The 10158-nt window shown below is 34.5% G+C and overlaps 1 long non-coding RNA gene across 1 annotated transcript; it reads right to left on the reverse strand.

The window, feature by feature from the left end:
* LOC141661702 (uncharacterized) lies at window positions 1-904 on the reverse strand. The gene is made up of 2 exons (XR_012550092.1): window positions 678-904; window positions 1-221 (listed from the first exon to the last, which is right to left on the reverse strand). It is a non-coding gene; the product is annotated as an uncharacterized LOC141661702 (long non-coding RNA).
* Between the last annotated feature and the right edge of the window lie 9254 nt (window positions 905-10158).

Genomic DNA, 10158 nt, shown 5'->3' on the forward strand with positions numbered 1-10158 from the left:
TTAGATATTAACATGAAAAAGATTGATCTCGGAAATATATGAATATATCGGCTGAACTTAAGAGACCCTAGCTCATAAAGTTTCATTATTATCAATATTATTCCGAAACATCAGCAAGTTGTGAAGTCTAACCTAAATACTGTTTGAAAACAACCTGTATTTTGGTAGAAATAGATTGCTGCTTGACATTCCTTAGATCTTCTAGTTTGCAGTCATCAAACCTGCATTTCCAATATTGATATTCAGTATACATACAGAGTAAAAAATTACGCTAAAATTAGATGTGTTGGCTTGCAATATAAGGTGCTATTAATAGTTATTTGTTCCATCTTCTCCAGAAAGAGATATACATATATGTGGAATATTTGCTGGATTTTGTTACAATTGACACCGTTCTAGTGTAAAATATAAGTGGTGAAAATTTTAGCATCAATGAGTATCATACATAGTTATCAGCACCACTAATTCAGCAGTGGTGCAACCAGATATTGGCACTTGAACAATCGGTAATTAAATAAATATGTTTCCTAACTTAACACACATACTAGATTTTACTAATTATTATCAAGTTCTAATTTAGTTGCAGCCGAAAAAGATACAAGTCCACAGCCGTGTACAGACCTAGTTCATGTTAACTGTTAAAGTGTGAGAATTGAGGATATATATAATACGACAACCTTGTTAGTTTTTCAGAACCATTTCCCACTTGTAATGCTTCATTAGATGAGGACAGTGGCTCAAATTCATCAGTTTTATCTTCATCACAGCCCTCACAGATAAGAGCCGCAGACTTATCACCCTGTCTGCTGGTCGTCTTGATATTCTTTTGAACAGTCTTGCAGCTGTCTCGACACTTGCCATTCAATGCTAATAGCATATTTCTCCATTTGTCCTGACAACTATATTCAAAAGTATTGTGGAGAAAAAGAAACATAATAATGGAACCACGGAAGGCTCGCATATATTCTTGCTGACAGTATTTATACTAGTATGTGCATAATTAGCTGATTCTTATGTTACTGTTCAATCTGAGAGTAAGGTATTTTTCAGCAATGAAAGAAGTTGTGTGCAAAGTTCATCATACCTTGAGGTCCACATTAGAACGTGCACGCAAGATACTTCCCAACTGGTGGTCTTTGAGAATATCGGCCTATTTTCCCAGCACCGTTCTTAGTATTCCGTCTTTTAAAGCATCCTCCTCTTTGGCAGTCCACTTGAGATTACAAAGACCTGTTTCCTATCTGTATGAAAGAGAAACAGTTAAAATCATGCTCGTCGGCACATTTGCATATGGAAAGAAGATAGAAATTTTACTGAAACAAATTTAGCACAAACTACACTATAATCCACTTTTAGTGTTTAAAGCAATCCCTCTAACCCCAACTGTTAAAAATAAATAATATATTTTTGATTATTAAAATAATAGAATTGTGTGGGAGTCTCTAGAATAATCTTTGTACATGTATTAGTATTTTTCTATGTTCAAAGTATTGGTGTAGGTACATGTAATCTCTAGATACATGTATCTTGGTCAAGTGATGTCTATTGGAGTCTAAGAGTTATCTAGATCTTTCTATGGAGTCCTATATAAAGACTCGTACCAAGTCATTTGTAATCAAGTAAATTTTCAAGTAATACATTTCTTCTCCTAAATTGTCTTGTGTCAGTTTGAGTGAGATCTTTTCTTCCAACAAAGTGGTATCAATAGCCAAAGGTTCTACTTCTACTTGTCTTCAAAGAAGGCTTGTGTGGTGTAAAGAAGAAGGAGATCATGGTAAATGGAATGTCTCAATAGCAAATGCCAAATTTCACCAAAGATAATTATGAGAATTGGTGCATTCGTATGAAGGCGATCCTTGGAGCAAATGATGTGTGGGAAATTGTGGAGAAAGGATTGGAGGTGCCCGAAAATGAAGCAAATTTCAATCAAGTTCAAAAAGATCAACTTCAAGCCCAAAGAAAGAAGGATCAAAAGGCGATCATGATCATTCATCAATTTTTGGAAGATTCTATGTTACAAAAAGTGGCTTCCGCAACTACGTCAAAGAAAGTTTGGGATACTCTCAAATCTTCTTTTAGTGGCGATGCTAAAGTAAAGAGAGTTCGGCTACAAACACTTCGTGGCGAGTTTGAGGCTTTGCGAATGAAGAAATCTGAATCAATCTCGGATTATTTTTCAAAGGTCTTGACCGTTGTCAATCAAATGAAAGGCAATGGAGAAGAGGTAAGGGATATTCGTGTTATTGAAAAAGTTCTTCGTTCACTTCACTCTAAATTTGATTACAAAGTTGTGGCAATTGAGGAGGCTAAAGATATAGATGAAATGACTATTGATGAGCTTATGGGATCATTACAAGCCCATGAAGAAAAAATGTTAAAGAAGGAGCCAGTTGAACAAGCCTTACAATCAAAGTTATCTTTTAAAGATAATAATGGAAGGTATATGAGGAGCCAAAGAGGTCTTGGACAAGGACATGAAAGAGGATTTCTATATGGACAAGGAAGAGGTCGTGGCCAACAAAGGGAGGAAAGTCAAAAGTATGAAAGATTGTACGAGACAAGAAATTCAAGAGGCCGTGGAAGAGGAAGAGTTACACCAAGGTATGGCAAGTCAAATGTTAAATGCTATAATTGTCAAAATTTTGGTCACTATGCTTCCGATTGTCACGCTTCAAAAAATCAAGTGGAGGAGAAAGCTAATTTTGTTGAAGATAAAGGCAATGTTGATGAGCCCACTTTTCTTCTAGCGCATAAAGGAGAAGTAAATTGTGAAGATAATTTGTGGTATCTTGATAGCGGCGTAAGTTATCATATGTGTGGCAATAAAAATTTGTTTGTGGATCTTGATGAGAAAGTGAATGGAAAAATCACTTTTGGAGACTCTTCGGGAGTACCCATCAAAGGTAAAGGTAACATCTTAATTTACTTGAAAAATGGAGATCATAATTTTATTTCAAGTGTTTATTATGTGCCTAGCATGAAAAATAATATCTTGAGTTTGGGAAAACTAATGGAGAAAGGCTATACCATCACCATGAAAGATGGATTGCTCAATTTGAGAGATTCTAATGATAATTTAATTGCAAAGGTGCCTATGACCAAGAATCGTATGTTTATTCTCAAACTCACTTGAAAAATGGAGATCATAATTTTATTTCAAGTGTTTATTATGTGCCTAGCATGAAAAATAATATCTTGAGTTTGGGGCAACTAATGGAGAAAGCCTATACCATCACCATGAAAGATGGATTTCTCAATTTGAGAGATTCTAATGATAATTTAATTGCAAAGGTGCCTATGACCAAGAATCGTATGTTTATTCTCAAAATTCAAAATGATGTTGCAAAATGTCTTAAGGCTTGTGTTGGAGATTCTTCTTGGCTTTGGCATCTTAGGTTTGGGCACTTGAACTTTGATGGACTAAATTCACTATCAAAGAAGCATATGGTGAATGGATTTCCTCACATCAACCATCCAAACCAAAGTTGTGAAGGATGTCTTTTCGGAAAACAATCAAGAAAGAGCTTTCCAAAGGAATCTATGTCAAGAGCAAATGAGCCACTTGAACTCATTCATTCCGATGTATGTGGGTCTTTTAATCCTCCATCTTTTAGTAAGAATCGCTATTTCTTGTTATTCATTAATGATTTTAGCCGCAAGACATGGGTGTACTTTCTCAAAGAGAAGTCTCAAGTTTTTGAATGCTTCAAAAAGTTCAAAGCCCAAGTTAAAAAAGAGACCAAGTATCAAATAAAAGCCATTCGTTCGGATCGAGGAGGTGAATTCAATTGAAAGGAGTTCTTGCAATTTTGTGAAGCTCGTGATATTAGACGACCCGCAACGGTTCCAAGATCACCGCAACAAAATGGAGTCGCCGAAAGAAAAAATAGGAGCATTCTTAACATGGCTAGAAGCATGCTAAAAAACAAGAATATGCCTAAGGAATTCTGGGCCGAAGCGGTAGATTGTGCCTTCTACATATCAAATAGATGTCCCCCGAGAAGTGTTAAAGACATAACTTCGCAACAAGCATGGAAAGGAAAGAGACCATCTATTGCTTACTTAAGAGTTTTTGGAAGCATAGCTTATGCACATGTTGATGATGAGCTAAGAACAAAGTTGGATTACAAGAGTGAAAAGTATGTGTTTGTTGGCTATGATGCAAGAGCAAAGGGGTACAAACTTTACAACCCCATCAATGGAAATATTGTTATTAGTCGAGATGTTGTATTTGACGAAGAGAGCTCATGGGATTGGAGCAACACACAAGAAGATTATAATTTCTTCCCATTTGTTGATGAAGAAAGTGAAAAAAAATATCACTCCTCCCACATCACTACGAGCAACAAGTGATGGACAAACTCCTTTATCTTCTTCAATTGATGATGACGATACACCACCAAGACGTTATAGAAGTCTTGGAGAAATATACGATGAAACGGAAGAGGTTCCCGCTATTTCTGACTTAACACTTCTTTGTGTTTTAGCTGAAACCGAACCAACAAACTTCAAAGAAGCCGTGCAAGATGAAAGGTGGAAGAAAGCAATGGACGACGAGATTGAGTCTATAAAGAAGAATGACATATGGGAGTTAGCAACACTTCCAAAAGGACAAAAAGCTATTTGTGTAAAGTGGATTTATAAGGTGAAGAAGAATGCCCCAGGTAAGGTGGAAAAATATAAGGCAAAATTGGTGGCCAAAGGCTACAATCAAAGATATGGAGTTGATTATGACGAAGTTTTTTCCCCGGTTGCAAGAATGGATATTATAAGGCTAATCATCTCATTAGCGGCTCAAAGTGGATGGAAAATTCATCAAATGGATGTGAAGTCCACTTTCTTGAATGGTGTTCTTTTAGAAATCGTGTATTTGGAGCAACTATTGGGATACATCGTAAAAGGACAATAAGGATAAGTGTTAAAGTTAAAGAAGGCCTTGTACACGGATTGAAACAAGCGCCGAGGGCTTGGAATCGTAGACTTGACAAATACTTTCAAGCTCAAGGATTTTACAAGTGTCCTCATGAACATGCTCTATATGCTAAGGTTGCTAAAAATGAAGAATTTCTTCTTGCGTGCTTGTATGTGGATGATTTAATATTCATGGGAAATAGTCCAAGTATGTTTGAGAAATTTAAACAAGAAATGATAAGAGAATTTGAGATGACCGATATTGGGCTTATGTCATATTATCTTGGCATTGAAGTAAAGCAAATGGATGATGGAATACTAATATCACAACGAAGCTATACAAGGGAGATTTTGCAGAAATTCAAGATGGAAAATTGTCAAGCCGTAAGCACCCCCATTGAATGTGGAACGAAGTTGTCGAAATTTGAAGAATGTGAGAAGGTGGATCCTACATATTTCAAAAGTCTTGAGGGAAGTTTGAGATATTTGACATGCACGAGGCCCGACATACTCTATAGTGTTGGACTTATTAGTCGCTATATGGAGGCTCCAACAATAACACACATGAAGGCGGCCAAGAGAATTCTTCGTTATCTTAAAGGCACAATGGATTATGGATTGTTGTATCATTACTCAAATGAGTTCAAACTTGTTGGTTATTGTGATAGTGATTGGGCCGGTGACATTGATGATCGAAAGAGTACCACCAGATATGTATTCTTTATTGGTGACACATCTTTTTCATGGAGTTCAAAGAAACAAACCATTGTTACCCTGTCCACTTGTGAGGCGGAGTATGTGGCGGCGTGTTCTTGTGTTTGTCAAGCTATATGGCTAAGGAGAGTTTTGGAAGAGCTCCATATGCCACAAAATGTGTCCACGGAAGTATTGGTTGATAACAAGTCAGTAATAGCTTTGGCCAAAAATCCGGTGTTTCATGAACGGAGCAAGCACATTGACACAAAATATCACTTTATTCGGGAATACATCGAAAGGCGTGAAGTGGAGTTGAATTATGTGAAGTCCCAAGACAAAATTAGTGACATATTTACAAAGCCTCTCAAAAGTGACGCCTTCAATAAATTCGGAAGTCTACTTGGGATAGTCAAAATTAAGGGGGTGTTAAAAATAAATAATATATTTTTGACTATTAAAATAATAGAATTGTGTGGGAGTCTCTAGAATAATCTTGGTACATGTATTAATATTTTTCTATGTTCAATGTATTGGTGTAGGTACATGTAATCTCTAGATACATGTATCTTGGTCAAGTGATGTCTATTGGAGTATAAGAGTTATCTAGATCTTTCTATGGAGTCCTATATAAAACCTTGTACCAAGTCATTTGTAATCAAGTAATTTTTCAAGTAATACATTTCTTCTCCTAAATTGTCTTGTGTGAGTTTGAGTGAGATCCTTTCTTTCAATACCAACTTCCCCAGAAAATACAAGATATTGCACAGTTGTGGAAATGATTAATTATCATGATTCCACACCCGAAAATTGAAAAATTAAGTTGATTTTATATTCTACATGTGAGGAAAGTTATTAAAGACTAAAGGCAACATATAACTAACAAACATGAAACTTAATCTAAATCAACAATATCAAGGACAAATTTGTACCCAAAGATCATCAAAGGTTACATAAGTCAAAATAACAATACGGTAGTCATACATGACAAACTACAGTAGATGTAGAAATGTCAAATAACTTTATGTATGGAAGGTAGAGCGTTGTGTGTCAACATTTATATGCATTAAAACCTTTGTTTCATTTTAGTTTATTTTCCTTTGTAACATGCTGGGTGCTAGTCATTGGTTCGGACTGCTACGTCCTCATACTAACAAATAAAGTGAAAGCTTTATATTAAAGGGTATTCTTCCTTCATTCCTCTATGCTCATATTGGGTTAAAATATACCCCCACAATTCTTCCCTCAAACCAAGAGCTACAAATCTGGGGGCTTTACCTCCTTCGATAAATTTGACTGATCATCTTGTACTGCCGCTATTCATCTATTGAAACTGTCAGATGACCTCTAGCATGAAGACTTTCGAAAGAATGAATCAACCTCAAATCTTCAATTGCGAGTAGACTTAAGGTTCTCCACCCTATATAGGACTTGCAGCCCGTCAACCCTCAAGTTCTAGCTTCTAAATCTTTACCTTCTCATAACACATGTTGGGCCCCTAGCACTCATATATAACTTCACAGTAGTATGATAATGTTCATTTTGGGTCAAGCCCGCAAATAATTATTTTTGGACTCTCATACTAATAGGAAATGAGTTAATAATGTGGTTATATGATATATCTAAAGAAAATTTTCCTTTCACTCATGTGAGATTTGGGTTGAGATCTCAATAGTCAGACCGATATGAGACTATTATAATCTGACCTCCTCTAAAAATGTAGTAAATAATTCAAACTCCGAACAGTCTTCAAACATCGGTAAATAAAATAATTAAACAAAAATTAGACACTTCTTCGATTCTTAACCCTAAAATTCATATCTACCCCCATTCCCTATACCAAAATAAACTATATGCTAAAAGTCTGACAAAGTTAATCTTTAAAAAATTACTAAATTAAATGAATTAAACCCCGGTTCAGGCTGACCTTGGAAAATTTGTGACAAGTAAACTTTTTTAGCCCCAAATCTGTCATAATCATATTGATTCTTCCCAGATTTTAGCCCCCAAATTCATATCTACCCCAATTCCCCAAAAACACAAAAAAGTATGTGCTCAAAGTTTAACAAACAAATTCACCTAATCAATTAGGCAGAAAAATCCAGATAAAAATTCAGCATTCAGAAATGGCTCAACCTTTTAATCCCTTAAACCAACTGATCGCATAATTAAAATCTAGTTAACATCACATAAACGCACAAATTAAGTACACATAATTTGAGATCAAACAAGATTAACAAACAATTCAAGATATACAACATCTCCCACCTACTATTAATAAACAGCCAAAATACAATTATTTATTTCCCTTTGTGAGAAGAACCTCATTGTAACTAATTCAAAAACAAAAAATTCAAAAGAATAGATCACTGCAATTAATAATTTCCAATATTCTTGATACAAAAGGTGACCCCTCGCAAAGAATTTTCAAGAAAAAAAAGTGTAGGAGAAATTTGAGCTCGCCATAATTATTTGACAGCAGGAAATCCTAGAACTTCTGTTATAATGTAAGGCCATGTTTGTTTAATGGGATAAAGGAGGGGATTGGATTATAATCCTTAAAAAAGTTATCCCTTGTTTGTTTTACAAATTAGAGCAATGAACTATAATCCTAGGATAAGAGCTGGATAACATTTTCTACTATCCAATAGCATAATATAATACCTGGTCGGTGAAGGTATAACAAGGGTATTAAAATTTTATAGACAAAAATACCCTTATTTTGTTACAATAATTACGGCCATACCAATGTATATCTACAACCCTGCATTTCTCATTCATTTTTTTCTACTCAGCCGCCTCCATAGCCGCCTCCATGGCTTCTGTACAAACAAATATATACCTACAAGTTTCCTTCTGGTTCTAAATAACTACAATCTCTATTATTATCTGGTAAGAATCTTTATTGATATCAGTTTTTGTGTTTCTGTGCATCAGATAAATTCTTGTTGATGCATTCTGATTATAGAATAATTTTTTAATTTAAAACAAGTTCAATTTTCAGATAATGCAATGTTATGTATCTGTTATGTTATTTTATTTTGTGTGATATGTTTCTGTTGTTTTTTCGTAGTTTATTTTTTTAAATTTTTTAATGTAGACAAACTGTTTGTTTAAAATTAAGGATAATGTATTTTTAACAAACCTATATACTACATTCTGCTAGGTTTGAGTCTGATTTTTTTTGTATGTTGTGAAAATGCATTTGGCTTGTAATACTGAATTGAAAACAAAATTTTACCAATATTACTTCTGCATTTTAAAACAGCTTAATGTGTTAGTTTGATAGAAAGTGAACCAGTGTATCTTTGGCTATATGCCTAAATGTATCAAAGCATACATTAGTAAAATGTTATGATTTTTACTAGAATCTAATGGCATCCTGTTGTCTGTTGCTGAAGTTCTAATGGCATCCTCTGGAAAACATCCTAGAGAAGGAAGGAATATGAGGACTTGGACATTAGTAGAAGAAAGGGCTTTGATAGATTCTTATTATCTAATAATTGCAGATGGCTACAAGTTGGATAATGGGAAATACAAAACTGGCTATCTAATCGAGTTGGAAAAATATATGATCAAACTCATTCCACGTACTGATTTGCGTGAAAAGCCACATATAGAGTCGAAAATAAAGATGTGAAAAAAATTATGGGTTCTGTCTACAGTGCTTTGGCGACCAGTGGTATTGCTTGGAATGACTCTAATAAAATATTGAGTATTGATGATGAAGATGTGTGGACTCAAATGTGCAAGGTAATTGGAGTTTTTATCAAATCTTTTAGTAAATTTAGTTGACATATCTTTGGTTCTGTTCTGAGTTCAGTATATGGATACTATAAGCCAAGCAATGACTTGTGTTTTAGTATTAAAGTTGCAGATATGTATGCTGCATATGTGCTGGCTTACCTGAAATATATATAAATCAAGTACCGCGAACAAATTTAATACTAACTTTTTTAATTTAAAAGAATAAATTAGTAGTAGTCTGATTTTAGTTATTTAACTCAAGGCTACGACGGTTTTAGTTATTTTTTAGTCTTGTTAGTACAAGTACTAGTAGTGGATTTATTATCTATAGACTATAATATTGCCCTGCTCTAGTATAGCTTAATGTTTAATTTTATTGCTAATACGTATGTGTAATTTTGAATCTGAACTTTAAAGTTGAGATGCTTTATCCCGTCTTTTTCTATTTTTTAAATTGAACAAAAACATATGTGATTGTGACACTTAAATATTGTTTTGTTGCAGCGAGATTCAGAATTGGCTAAACTTCGTAACAAGCCCGTAGAGTGGTATGATGATTGGCAGAAAATTTTTGGCAAGGACAGAGCTACTGGTGAACATGCAAAGACCCCTGCGGATATTATTTAAAATCTGGATAAAGAGAAATGTGAAACTGCTAAATTTTTATGCTCTATGGGTGATTCACATGCAAATGAAGGAAAAAGGAAAAAAGCAAAGTTACAAGATGCTCTGTTGGCATCAATGGAAAAAATGCAAGAAAATGTTGAGAGCCTATTGAAAACAAATATAAAATAATTTGGTGTCATG

The sequence above is a fragment of the Apium graveolens genome, chromosome 5 (genome assembly GCF_009905375.1).
Source record: "Apium graveolens cultivar Ventura chromosome 5, ASM990537v1, whole genome shotgun sequence".
NCBI classification, from domain to species: domain Eukaryota; kingdom Viridiplantae; phylum Streptophyta; class Magnoliopsida; order Apiales; family Apiaceae; genus Apium; species Apium graveolens.